Below are 13652 nucleotides of genomic sequence, written 5' to 3' on the forward strand. Positions count from 1 at the left end.
AAAATAAAATAACAAAAATACAATCCTACCTATACCACTTTCGTAGGTGCTCTCGATTGCATTTAGCGTATGCAACAAGCCTTTAAACCCCTAGGTTACCCCTATTGGACGAGTTGTAGTCTCGTGAGGGTTTGCAGTGATGTTACCCACAAACATTGAACTAACTAATGATAAGAATGAAATGAAGAGCTGGGTTGCCTCCCAGGAGCGCTAAGTTTACCGTCTTCAGTCAGACAAATAAAGCAACTACCCTAGTCCTAAGAAAACAGGAAACCTACCTATACCTCCATCAGACTAGGAGATCAATCCTGGTAAACAGGATCAGTCAGAGGCATGGACATGTCCTCTGAATCAAATTTCTCGACAAATGGTTTTAATCGATGGCCATTGACTTTAAACTCCTTGCCATTGTCGGGATCTCTTATCTCAACGGCCCCATGAGGAAAAACAGTAACAACAATGTAAGGGCCGGTCCAACGAGATCGAAGCTTACCCGGGAAGAAATGTAATCGAGAATTGTACAAAAGGACCTTCTGACCAGGCGTGAATGATTTTCGCAAAATGTGTTGGTCATGAAATGCTTTCATCTTGTCCTTGTAAATTCTCGAATTATCGTACGCATCATTCCGGATTTCTTCAAGTTCATTCAATTGAAGTTTGCGTAGAGAGCCAGCGTTGTCCAGATTGAAATTAAGATTTTTGATCGCCCAGTACGCTTTATGTTCCAGCTCCACAGGCAAGTGACAAGCCTTTCCATAGACAAGTCTAAAGGGAGACATTCCAATAGGAGTTTTAAATGCAGTACGGTATGCCCATAAAGCATCGGTCAATTGGATTGACCAATCCTTACGATCTGGGTTAACCGTTTTCTCCAAAATGTGTTTGATCTCCCTATTGAAAATCTCAGCTTGTCCACTTGTCTGTGGATGGTATGGGGTGCTTACCTTATGAGAGATACCGTATTTCTTCATTAAGCTCTCAAATGGTCTATTACAGAAGTGTGAGCCCCCATCACTAATGATGGCTCGAGGCGTTCCGAATCGAGAAAAGATGTTTTCTTTTAGGAATTTAATGACCGTGCGATGGTCATTCTTTCGACACGGAATCGCTTCGACCCATTTAGTGACATAATCCACGGCGAGCAAAATATACAGATTTCCAAACGATTGGGGGAATGGTCCCATGAAATCGATGCCCCAGCAATCAAATGCTTCAATGATAAGAATGGGATTCAAAGGCATCATATTTCGACGGGACAATGCTCCCAATTTCTGACAACGCTCACAAGCTTTGCAAAACTCATGAGTGTCCCTAAACATAGTGGGCCAGTAAAAGCCACACTGCAAGATCTTGGTCGTGGTCTTTTTAACAGAAAAGTGACCACCACAGGCTTCTGAGTGACAGAAGGAGATGACGCTCTGATGCTCATCGTCTGGTACACATCTCCTTAGAATTTGGTCTGGGCAATATTTAAATAAATAAGGATCATCTCAGAAAAAGTTGCGCACCTCGGTGAAAAATTTCTTCTTATCTTGCGCAGTCCACTGTGTCGGTATGGCACCTGTAGCAAGATAATTAGCAATATCAGCGAACCAAGGTGAATGGGAGACTCTGAACAGTTGTTCATCAGGGAACATATCGTTGATATGGGTCGCCTCAAGGGACTCAGAGGTATTAAGGCGAGAAAGGTGATCGACCACTACGTTCTCTACTCCCTTTTTATCTTTAATTTCCAAATCAAATTCTTGGAGTAGAAGGATCCATCGTATCAAGCGGGGCTTAGAATCATTCTTAGAAAGAAGATACTTCAGTGCCGCATGATCTGTATAGATAATGATCTTGGATCCGATCAGGTAGGACCTAAATTTGTCCAAGGCGAACACTACGGCTAAGAGTTCCTTTTTCGTAGTCGAGTAGTTCACTTGGGCGGGATTCAGAGTCCTACTTGTGTAGTAAATGACGTAGGGCCTCTTATCTTTTCTCTGGCCTAGGACCGCCCCAAGAGCATAATCAGAAGCGTCGCACATAAGCTCAAAAGGAAGGCTCCAGTCGGGTGGCTGCATGATAGGTGCAGTGGTTAACGTGCCCTTAAGCTTGGTGAAAGCTTCCTAGCATTGCTCAGTCCACTCGTACGGAGCATCCTTTTGAAGAAGATTACATAAAGGACGAGAGAGGAGACTAAAGTCCTTTATGAATCGCCTGTAAAATCCTGCGTGTCCTAAGAAGGATCGCACGTCTCTAATGTTCTTGGGTGGAGGTAGGTTAGAGATAAGATCGATTTTTGCCTTATCTACCTCGATTCCCTTGGACGAGATGATATGCCCAAGGACAATTTCCTTCTGAACCATGAAATGACACTTCTCCCAATTAAGTACCAAGTTCTTTTCTTCACATCTTTTCAGCACACATTTAAGACTTTCCAAGCATTTGCTGAAAGATGGACCATAAACAGAGAAGTCGTCCATGAAGACCTCTAGATATTGCCCCACCATGTCAGAAAAAATACTAAGCATACATCGCTGAAAAGTGGCAGGGGCATTACATAGTCCGAATGGCATCCTTCGATAGGCAAAGGTGCCGTAGGGACATGTAAATGTGGTCTTTTCCTGGTCTTCAGGGGCTATCTCTATCTGGTTGTAGCCCGAATACCCGTCAAGGAAACTATAATAGGAATGACCAGCTAACCTGTTTAGGATCTGATCAATGAATGGTAAAGGAAAGTGGTCTTTCCTCGTGACGGTATTCAACTTTCTGTAGTCAATGCACATTCTCCAACCAGTAGTGACTCTAGTTGGCATGAGTTCATTATTAGCATTCGCTACGATGGTGATTCCGGACTTCTTAGGGACCACTTGAGTTGGACTCACCCATTGACTATCAGATATAGGGTATATAATACCCACATCCAATAGTTTAAGAACCTCGGCCTTAACCACTTCCTTCATGTTTGGATTTAGTCTACGTTGTGGTTGCCGAGCGGTTTTTGCATTATCCTCAAGATATATGTGGTGAGTACAAATCGAGGGATCGATTCCTTTGAGGTCCGCTATCGTCCATCCTAGGGCTCCTTTATGCTCAATGAGAGTAGATATAAGCATACTCTCCTGTTCTTTCTCCAGGTGGGCAGAGATCACTACCGGGTATGTCTCATCTTGACCCAAATATGCATATTTCAAATCAGAGGGCAAAGGTTTTAGGTCAAGCTTCGGTGGCTTGAGGTTAGACGGTAGAGGCACTACATTGGTTTGTGGCAATTCTTCAAATTGTGGCCTCCACCAGTTAACTTCAAGTACCGGTGCAGTATCAAGTAAGACACACATCTCCCTAATCATGTCATCATCAGAATCATGGGAGTGGGCGAGGCACGTCTTTAGAGGATCAGAGGATAAGGTCAGAGGTGTCGTATCTTCCATGAAAGAGTCAATCATGTTAATGTCGTGGAAATCATCATCATCCTCTAAGTTTCTGTCGTTATTGAAAAAGATGTTTGACTCCAATGTCATATTTCCAAAAGACATAGTCATAATACCATTCCTGCAATTGATAATTGCATTTGACGTGGCAAGGAATGGGCGACCAAGAATGACGGGAATCTGAGTGCTCATGTTATTGATGGGTTCGGTGTCCAGGATGATAAAATCTACAGGGTAGTAAAATCTATCGACCTGGACTAACACATCCTCAATTATCCCTCTTGGTACACGAACAGAGCGATCAGCAAGTTGTAGTGTGGTTAGGGTGAGTTTTAATTCACCCAAACCTAACTGTTTGTATACCGAGTAGGGAATCAGATTGACGCTCGCTCCTAAGTCAAGAAGTGCGTGATCAATTCGATGGTTCCCGATTACACATGATATGGTTGGGCTACCGGGATCCTTGAATTTTTGTGGCACGTCTTGCTTCAGGATGGCACTCACTTTCTCAGTCAAGAAGATTTTCTTTTGAATAATTTTCCGTCTTTTGGTCATGCATAAGTCTTTCAGGAATTTGGCATATGAAGGTATCTGTTTAACGACATCAAGTAGAGGAATGTTGACTTTCACTTGTTTCAACACCTCTAGGATATCCTGGGAGTTAGAGAGAGGTTTTGGTGAAACCAACCGTTGGGGGAATGGAGCAACTGGCTTCTCTAGAAGTTCCGGTTCTAATTTTTATGGGGCATCACTGGATCCATCATTGTTGTCCTCTTCTGGTTCTTGAGGTTTTTCAGGCCTAACCGGAAGAGTTTTATTAATGATCTTCCCACTCCTAAGAGTGGTGATGGATTTAGCATGCCCCATCTGATTTAAAGAGCTGGGATCATTATTCTCGTACTGCGGTTTAGGATTGGGGAGAGGTTGTGCAGGAAGCATCCCCTTTTCTATAACCGTCATACGAGAATCTATCTTTTGCATAAATTCTGTGATTCCTCGCATTGCCTGAGCCAGCTCTTGTATAGGATTTTGAACCGGTTCCTCTTGAGGTTTCACTTGATTTGGATTTTGATTGAAGAAACCTGGAGGAGTCGCCGTTTGTCCATTTCTCCAACTGAAGTTTGGATGATTTTTCCAGCCAGGATTGTATGTGTTGGAGTTGGGTCCAGTAAAAGGTCTTTGATAATTATTTACAGCATTGGCTTGTTCATTCAACACTCCTCGAAAGGCAGGTATTGTAGGACAGTTTTCAGTTGTGTGAATGTTGCAATCACAGATGCCGCAAACAACTTCATTGACCTTATCCTTCTTTCCTTCCATGGCCTCAACTTTCCTTATGAGCGTAGTCACTTTACACTTGAGATCATCCTCTTCTTTCAAGAGATATAATCCACCTTTTTCCTTTAATTGAGTCGGCCTAGACGTGGTGTTCCCCATTGGGTAATAGTCCCATGATTATGTTTTTTCAGCGAGACTATCGAGGTAATCCCATACCTCGTCAACATCTTTGTTGATGAACTCTCCATTACACATTGTCTCGACCATTTGGCGCATAGAAGATGTCAGTCCAGCGTAGAAAAAATTTGTAATGCACCACGTTTCAAATCCGTGTTGTGGGCATGAACTGACCAAATCTTTAAACCTTTCCTAACATTGGAAGAATGTTTCATCTTCCTTTTGGGCAAAGTTCATGATCGCTTTTCTGAGGGTAATCGTTTTATGATGTGGGAAGAATTTTTTTATGAATTCCCTCTGCATATCGTTCCATGTGCCAATGGATCTAGGACGCAGTGAGTGTAACCACGTCTTAGCTTTCTCTTTTAAGGAAAAAGGAAAGAGTTTCAGCCTAATTGTATCCTCAGATACATTAGGAAAACATAATGTAGCTATAATCTCATCAAACTCTTTCAAATGTAAATATGGACTTTCTGATTCAAGTCCATGGAATTTGGGAAGGAGTTGGATAACTCCTGGCTTGATGTCCATTTGTCCCGTGTTTTCAGGAAAAATCATGCATGAGGGCATACTCACTCCCGCCGGTTGTAGATAATCTCGTAAAGTACGAGGCGGGGGTGCCTGTTGCACCTCATTCTCATCTTGGGTATCCTCCACCCTGGGTGGAAGTAGAGGAGGTTGGTCTTCAGCCATAACTTCAGTTAACTCAGGGGATTTCGAGCGGTGTCTAGTCCTGCGATGGATAGTCAACCCCTCAACCAATCCTCCTTCAGTCAAGAGACGTCGAGTGTCGTCACGGGCCCACTTGGGCATGAAAACACTCGCAACCCTCAATTAAAAACTTAACCCTAGGAAAATCTAGCAAGAAAGAGAGAGTTGGAAAGAAATTACCAAATTGGAGTCCTGAGTTAAAACCTGCAAAATACAATAAAATAAGTTAGATTCTAAAAAGAGAAGAACAATTCTTTAAAAGAAAGATAGAAGTGAACTAGCTTCTAAAAGAAAGAATTCCTAAAAGAAAGTGAAATTTTCTAAAATAAGTTAAGGGAGTCATAAACTAGAAAGTAGATTACTAAAAGAGAATTGAAAAATAGAAAGAAGGGAAGGAGTGTACCGAATTAGAGATTTCTATCTTAAAGGCCTACAAAATAGGAAGGTTAGTTTCTAAACAAAAATTCTAAAAATAATTTAAGAAACAATTTAGATTTTAAAAGAGTTAAAAATAGAAAGTTACTAAAATAAACTATTGAAAGTTAATTTCTAAAAATAAACTATTTCCTACAGAAGGGAAGATACTAGAATAAAAAAAATTTCTAAAATTTAAAACCCTAATTCTAAAAATAGGAAAAAGTAGAGAGATTAGGAATGAATTACCAATTGAGAAACTTATGTCAAGATCCTATAAAACAGGAAACAAGTTAGTTTTGAACTCAATTAAAAATAAATAAATAAAACTAAGGTTAGTAAAATCCTAATCTTAAACTAATCCTAAAACTAATTAATTTCAGAAAAACGTAGCCGTCAGTCCCCGGCAACGGCGCCAAAAACTTGTTCACTCCCCAAGTGTAGGGTTGTGATGTAGTAATAAACTCGGTAAGACCGAGGTCGAATCCACAGGGACTGATACCTGTACGTTGTCTGAAACTAAGTAGAACTAGAACTAGACTAAGATGCGATCTAACCAAATAGAATTTTAAGGAATAATTGTGGAGTGATTATCTAAAACTTTAAGGAATTCAGAGGAAGGGAAACTAGGGATTCAGAGGATCCACTTGTAGAGATCAGGGAGATCTTATGCCTGCATCAAGGATTATGGAATTCAAACTGAACTTACTTGATCTGGTTTTCAAGAGATGAAAGGTATATGAATTAGAATGGATTCCATCATCTAACCATGCCCAGGAGACAAAGCAAATAACAGGATTAAACTAATTACCAACCAATCATGAAAGTTAGGAAGGGTACGATCATCCAACCATGCCCAGGAGACGATGGTGAACAACAGGGCTTCCTGCCTTCATAAACATAAAAAGGGGAGGAAATACTCAAAGCCATTGCAGATTTATTGTAATTTCAGTCACAACACACCATTAAAAAAAACTGAAGGTATTTCTTTAATTAAACGAAAATCAAATTCAGTTCATGAATTGAAATCCAATTAAAGGCAATGAATAAAATCCCCCATCTCACTACAAGCTTCACCTCTTAGCCCTAGCTAAGAGGTTTAGCCTAGCATGATCATGCTAGAACCCCTTAGACAAAGTAAATAAACAGAAAAAAAATAGAAAAGAACAAGAAGGAAAGAGAAGAAAACCCAGCCTCCTCACGTGCCAGCCCTCCAAAACCTTCCTCTTTTTCTTCAATCCTCCACTAAAGACGAGCTTCCAGACGTGCAGCAGCAACCCAGCCCAGCTCCTTTCCTTCCTTTCTCTCCTCACGCTGCCAGACGACCCAAACTCTCAAGCCCAAAACGTGCAGCCCAAACTCCTTCCCAGAACGTGCTTCTCTCTCTCGTTCTCTTTTTTTCCTCCTCCTCTTAACACGTTCCAGCCGACCTCCCTTATAGGCAGGTGCGTATGGACGTGGAGAGGCTGAGTCCTGGAAGGATTAGGCTGGGAAAGCTCTTCGAAAACCTCTTACGCAGCCAGCGTTGCAACGGCGTGCGCAGGCAACGCAAAAGGCGTTGGTTCGGCCTCAGTTTGGGAGGCTTGCTGTCCAGTAAACGCAAAAATAACTTCTTGGCTAGGGTCATTCCTGGCTTGGTCATCATCTAGACGGTTTGGATCACCAATCCGATCACAGTTAGTGGCCCACAATCGGCCGAAAATTCTGGATTTCCCGGATGCGAAAACAGGGTGCGTAGTACTTACGCTGTACTGATGGTGGGGCCCACTTCACTGCCTTTTTGAAAAATCCAAGCCGTCCACTGCGTTCTACTCGAAAAACCAGGTGGGAAGCACTATTTTTGGACCAAATCCTATGTGGCCCACGTTATCTTTCAAGTCACCGTCCATCCTGTGCTTAATAACTAAGAAAGTGAGGAAATTTTCATGATGCCTAAAAGGAGACCTAGGCGTGGGTTAAACCCCCATTCCGAATGCATTGGATGGTTCAGATCTTCCATAGGGATGATGGGTGGGGCCCACTAGCCAAAAACGGTCGGCCAGCGTCCGTCCGCTGGACGCTGGTGCGCAAGGAAGACGGGTCCAGCGTCTGTTGACCGCTTCGGCTGTCACAGCGAGTGTGCATGTGTTGGATGTGCACGCCACTCAAGGTGGGGTGTACTTGGATGTATATGCAAGATCTGTTCCGTTCATCTCTTTTCTCATATCCTTTTAATCGTGGAGAGCGAAGTTGAGGCACATCCAGATAGCAAGTGGGCCCCAAATCACGGTTTTAGTGGCTAAAGTGTCTATTGAGCCACTTCCACAGGGATCCGGGAGCTGAGATTCGACATGTACGGTTTGTTTATGGTCCTCAGGCCACGTATGAAGTTTTAAACTGATCAGATGGTAGGAACCCCATGATCTTGCATTCTGGACACTTTTCAGGTCACTTGAGCTTCAATTCCTCGATTTCCGCGAACTCCTGGTGTATAATTCCGTCGCTCTTGGTCTTCTAGGATCCGTTCCTTGCCTTGGTGTTCCTGGAGCGTCAAATCCATGCATTTACCACCCTTTTTCAGTCCATGCTTGTAAATACACTCTGCATCACAAACACAATTAAATCAGGCCATTTAAACGGTATCATGCTTGTAAAACTATGCAACAACTGGGTCTGATATGCAATATTTGACCCTCAACACTATGTTATGTGTAAAGCAATGTATTACATAGCACTAGATGATAAAAAATTCAGCAGTCATGAAAAAATTCAGCATATTGATAAAAAATTTTGAACAACCAAATGTCCTCCACAACCTACCAGAAATAGTTCATTCACATGATCAGGTTACCTCCACTTGAGTTTATGGAATTTCTGAACAACCAATTCCAACTAACCAGCAGTTAAATCATTTATAGTAGACAATCCGGTGGAAAGTTGGTTCAAGATTCTACCAAAAATGAACCAAAAACAACTAAGGAACAATGACAATCACATATCCCAACTGATAAATAAAAGCTATTACTCACTAGAATGACAGAGTAGAAACCATTGGGAATCCGTACAGAAAATGATCCAGTGGCCCACAGAGTTTGTGATGCTGTCTGGCATGACAATTCTTCTTGCTCAGGGTTTCATAAAAAGTCTCTCAAAGTCTCTTCCTGAGAAACTAGAGAAACGGTTTGTAGTTTTTCCATAAAACCTGAGGGTCACCAACTAGCATTAGAAGGCCCTGACTCCAATGGCCCCACATCTTCTGGTGACTCCTTTATATCCTACAAGCTTTAAGATATAAAACCACTTCGCTCCACCTCTCACCCCATAAAGGACATCTTGAATCTAGATGAAATACGTCGATTACAGATAAGAGGTCTGCAATAGAGAAAAATTCTTAGCTTAGTTCCCTACTAAACATGCACATGTATTACTTTTATGGGAAACCTTCCCCCAAATATTTCCAAAAGTCACATGACAACAATGTAAGATGCTTAATAGAACATCACGAAGCAAAAGGTCAGAAGTAGAATCCTGGAAACATGAATGCTTGGAAAAACTATTATCATTACAACTTGGGTAAGAAATCCATGGCATTATAAACCCATTCAGATGCACTAGGACACCTGACCTGAATGGTTGGGATAATTTTCTCTCTAAAAAATGAGCTAGTTCCAGAAACATAATGTCAGCCTATAAAGCAGACAATACATAAACAAACTAATTAGGAACTTACAACAATAAAAGGTACCAGGTATTTGGTCCAGGGGTGATCCACAATAAAAAGTACCATTTACCATGAACTAAAACCATGTATTATCCATACCTTAATTAGACTCACTACAAGGGTAATCTTTCAATGATGGCCCACTGCTTCTGATAATCACTACAGGGGTAAGAAAATTACAAAAAGTAAGACTCATGAGATTAACATATGTACAAATAGTGACAAAACTAGTTGGTAATGACAGGAGGCTAATACATCAAATTATTTATGAAGAACAGGATAAAACAAAGATAAAATAAATAGTTAAAAACTTTACCATTTCAATATTGAACCTTGCAGTGACAACATTGATCTGTGGGACTAAAAATACATCAGCCTGGATATAAAAATCTCAAGTTAGTTGGGCCTTTGAGGTCCTTAGATGATAGTAGAAGAAGCCATTACTAATACATTTTATAGGAAAACTCTTGAAATTAACCATCAAGCATTTTAAAAATGTCTCTTAGAAAATGAATGAAAAGTACACAACTCACCTTGATGCTCATTCTCCCTCCTCCTTTACCTGGGCTTGGGATCGGCAATGCAAGGAGTTGCATTGACAGAGTTAAAAAGGGACTTAGGCTCCATTTGGTTTGTGATGACCAAATGAAGTCTAATATGTTTAAAGATAGAGTATAAAATTCATTCAAAATTACAAAAACCAAACCAAATAACATATAGAGTAACTAGAAAAAACATGCAGACCATCAATATGTTGAACTATAAAGTGCCAAATTAGTTCAAAATTAAGGAAAAAACAAGCGAAACATCATATAAAGTAACTAAAAAAATCATCCACACTAAGTTCAATTATAGAGTACTAAATTTGTTCAAATTTAATTCTCAAAGATCCCCCGTTGCACAAATGATCCCAGACTGGCCTCTCCAATTGTAGATGCAAACCCATCTTCTTTCCACAAATGAGTGTCAGGATGTATAATCTCAGTCAGGATAATAACAAAAGCTCCCTCATCCAACGGTCCGTAATGGAGAACTGCATTTGGATTAACTTCGTGTACTTGACCACGAGCAACTACATTATGATTTCCCCAACGAAGCAAGTTGCATCTCTTACCGATATATATAATATCCGACTACATGTACACATATAAAATGACATTGGAATGAATTCATCATGAGGTGGTCCATGATTCCATGCGCTGATGGTTTGAATTTCAGAATCAATGGACCCCACATCAGGATCTGTGGACCAGACGGTCTCTCTGTCTAGATAGTTTTGTAGTAGCGGAAGAATAACAATGGGTTTGTTGTTATCCTACCACATGTAGCCCGTTCAAGTTTAGATCTGCCTCATTTTGTTGTTGCCTTAAAATGAGCTAGTGCAACAAACATATGGAGTGAATTTCATGATTGGCCCTACACAACTTTTGTTACACATGCTTTTGAGTGATGTGGGCAACTAAAATCACTCAAATCTTAGATCTGCTTTTTTTTTCCTACATAATGCTACTCATGTTGTGCATAATGTAGATGGTGAGGCACACACTTGTTGATCCATCCAGACCGACCAATCACTGGGCCATCTCATTGCTGAGAGAAAATGCCCAAATATTTCAAGAAATTGATGTTTCTAGTCATTTTATAGTCTCTTATGGTTGAATTCACCCTTTAGGCCATTTGATGTTTGGGCTTGAGAAAATATACATGTTTGGTTTCAATACAAAGCCAATCTGGATCCTATATCTAGAACCATTTAATCTGGCCTGTACCTAAATTTCAAACCAAGATTAAACCGGTGAGCTCAGGCTAACCTTAGCCCAGACTAGCATGAGCCCCATCGAATTGATACTCCTATTTATAACCATCCAAAATGCGTTACTGATTAGAATTCATGGTTCATAATATTCTGTGATGCTCAATGCAGGATTTAGTCCGACGGTGTTTTATCGCCATTAACTGCATCTTGAGCTAATGGCAACTCCATAGAGAGAGAAAGTCAAGGAAGTGAGGGTATTTCCACCGGCCCCATAGGGAGGGGGCTCACAGTCCGACACCAGCCAACAACAGATAAACCACACACACTCAGGTGGGGCCTCAAACTGAGAACTATGAGGCTTAAGCATGGGGCTGGTATGAGTAAGAGGAACATGTTCATTCCAAATGAATACCCAATGTGCCTGAGGAATGTGGAATTGGTTGACCATTTATTCTTGCAATATTCTTTTTTCCAAGATAATTGGTGGAGGTTTCTGCACTTATTTGAGGAGTATTGGGTTATGTTGCAATCCATGGTGGATTCTAAGGGCTTGGCATGGTGGAGGAAATTGTAGTAAAAGCAAGATGTTTTTGTGGAGAGTTTTAGTTCCTACTGTGTCATGGACAATGTAGCTGGGAAAAAAATTGTCTTTACTAGTGAGGAGAAGAGAGTGAAAGTGAGAGATCGTTGCTGGGCTTCGATCCCACCACCCCACGTGCCGAATCATCCTTCCCATATCGCTATTCCGACGATTTTGATTCCATTTTTGGGTAAGAAATTCTAACCATAATATGTTTTAGGGATCCAAATAGAGTAAATGGTGAAATACCTAACTTATTTCATGCTATAGGTTGCCGTGTGTCATAGACGAAGACATAGTGTTCGAACTGAGTTCGATACGAGTCTATCGACGAAAGGTGTGAACTATAAACATTTAGATTATGGTTTTCAAGGCTTTCAATGTCAATTAATGATTTATAACTGACTCGTTTGCGATTACATATGCTTAGATACGATGTTTCCGCGTATTACAAATACATATGAACTATGTTGAAAATAATGCATTCCATGTATTTGTTTAAATATTTGTATGAATATGGAATTATGATTCGGGCTTGCCATGATTGTTGTTTGGGAACACATGATTGTTGTACGTGTGACAACTCATATGTGAAAGGATTTGCTATAATATGTGTTTTAACTAATTTATTACATATATGTGATATGTGTAGTCTAAGTGTTTGATAAAATGCCTAAATGAGAAAATGCTTGTTGTAATGTATTTAATGAGGGTGTTGAGATAGGATTCTCAATTCCCTTATCTATAGTTACAGTTTCCTTTATGTATCCTATCTTACTGCTATGTGATTTATAGATGAAATGCCCATGTATGCTAACATGAGTACTATTTATTTGTTGAAATGCTCAAATGAGAATTGCATTTAGCATGGTTGTCACATGCTATCTTTGACTATCACATGTGAATACTATTGTTTAGAGTGTGATTGAGGCTACGAAGTAGTCCAGGCAATTGGTGATGGTTTACAAGTGGTGGCCAAACTGTTTTAGCCACGTCAGATATGTTCGATGAATCTGAGTCGTACAGTTATTATCGATAGTAGTTAGGCCACAAGGAGTGCGTTTGTGCTCCATGTCGATCAATTCAATGTATGCTCGTACCAGTTAAGCTTGTCAAGCAACCCGATTGGCTTAATATATGTTCACCATGTATAGATGCTATTGCTTGAATCTAAGGTACCAACTTACCAGTGCAAAGCCCGTTTAACCTTGGTACCTCAATCCGCTAAGACTCATGAGCCGGGCATGGTGGTATGGGATATTATAGTCGAGCTGTCGGCCTACGCTGGGGTAACGAACCTCCCCGTAGTGTCCAATGATCAAACCAAACTCGTGAGCCAAATACGATGGTATGGGACACTGTATTCGAGCTGTCGACCTAAGATCAGGTGATGAGCATCTCATAGTGACCTCGAGTATATACTAGGACTACACTAAGGTGACGAGCCTTTCCATTGTGACTTCGAGTATAAACTAGGCATGCGATGAGGTGACGAGCCTCTCCGTAGCGACCTAGAACTGCTATCGTATGAGATTAACTAGGATTGACGACCCTAGATGGATCATTATTTGGGTAAATGATATAAAGGGAGGTACCTTAGCTTCCCAACCTCCTATATGAATA

The 13652-nt window shown here is 40.8% G+C and overlaps 1 non-coding gene across 1 annotated transcript; it reads left to right on the forward strand.

The window, feature by feature from the left end:
- Positions 1-5016: 5016 nt before the first annotated feature.
- LOC131222031 (small nucleolar RNA R71) lies at positions 5017-5123 on the forward strand. The gene has a single exon (XR_009159740.1). It is a non-coding gene; the product is annotated as a small nucleolar RNA R71 (small nucleolar RNA).
- The last annotated feature ends 8529 nt before the right edge of the window (positions 5124-13652 follow it).

The sequence above is a fragment of the Magnolia sinica genome, chromosome 12, assembly GCF_029962835.1.
Source record: "Magnolia sinica isolate HGM2019 chromosome 12, MsV1, whole genome shotgun sequence".
NCBI lineage: Eukaryota > Viridiplantae > Streptophyta > Magnoliopsida > Magnoliales > Magnoliaceae > Magnolia > Magnolia sinica.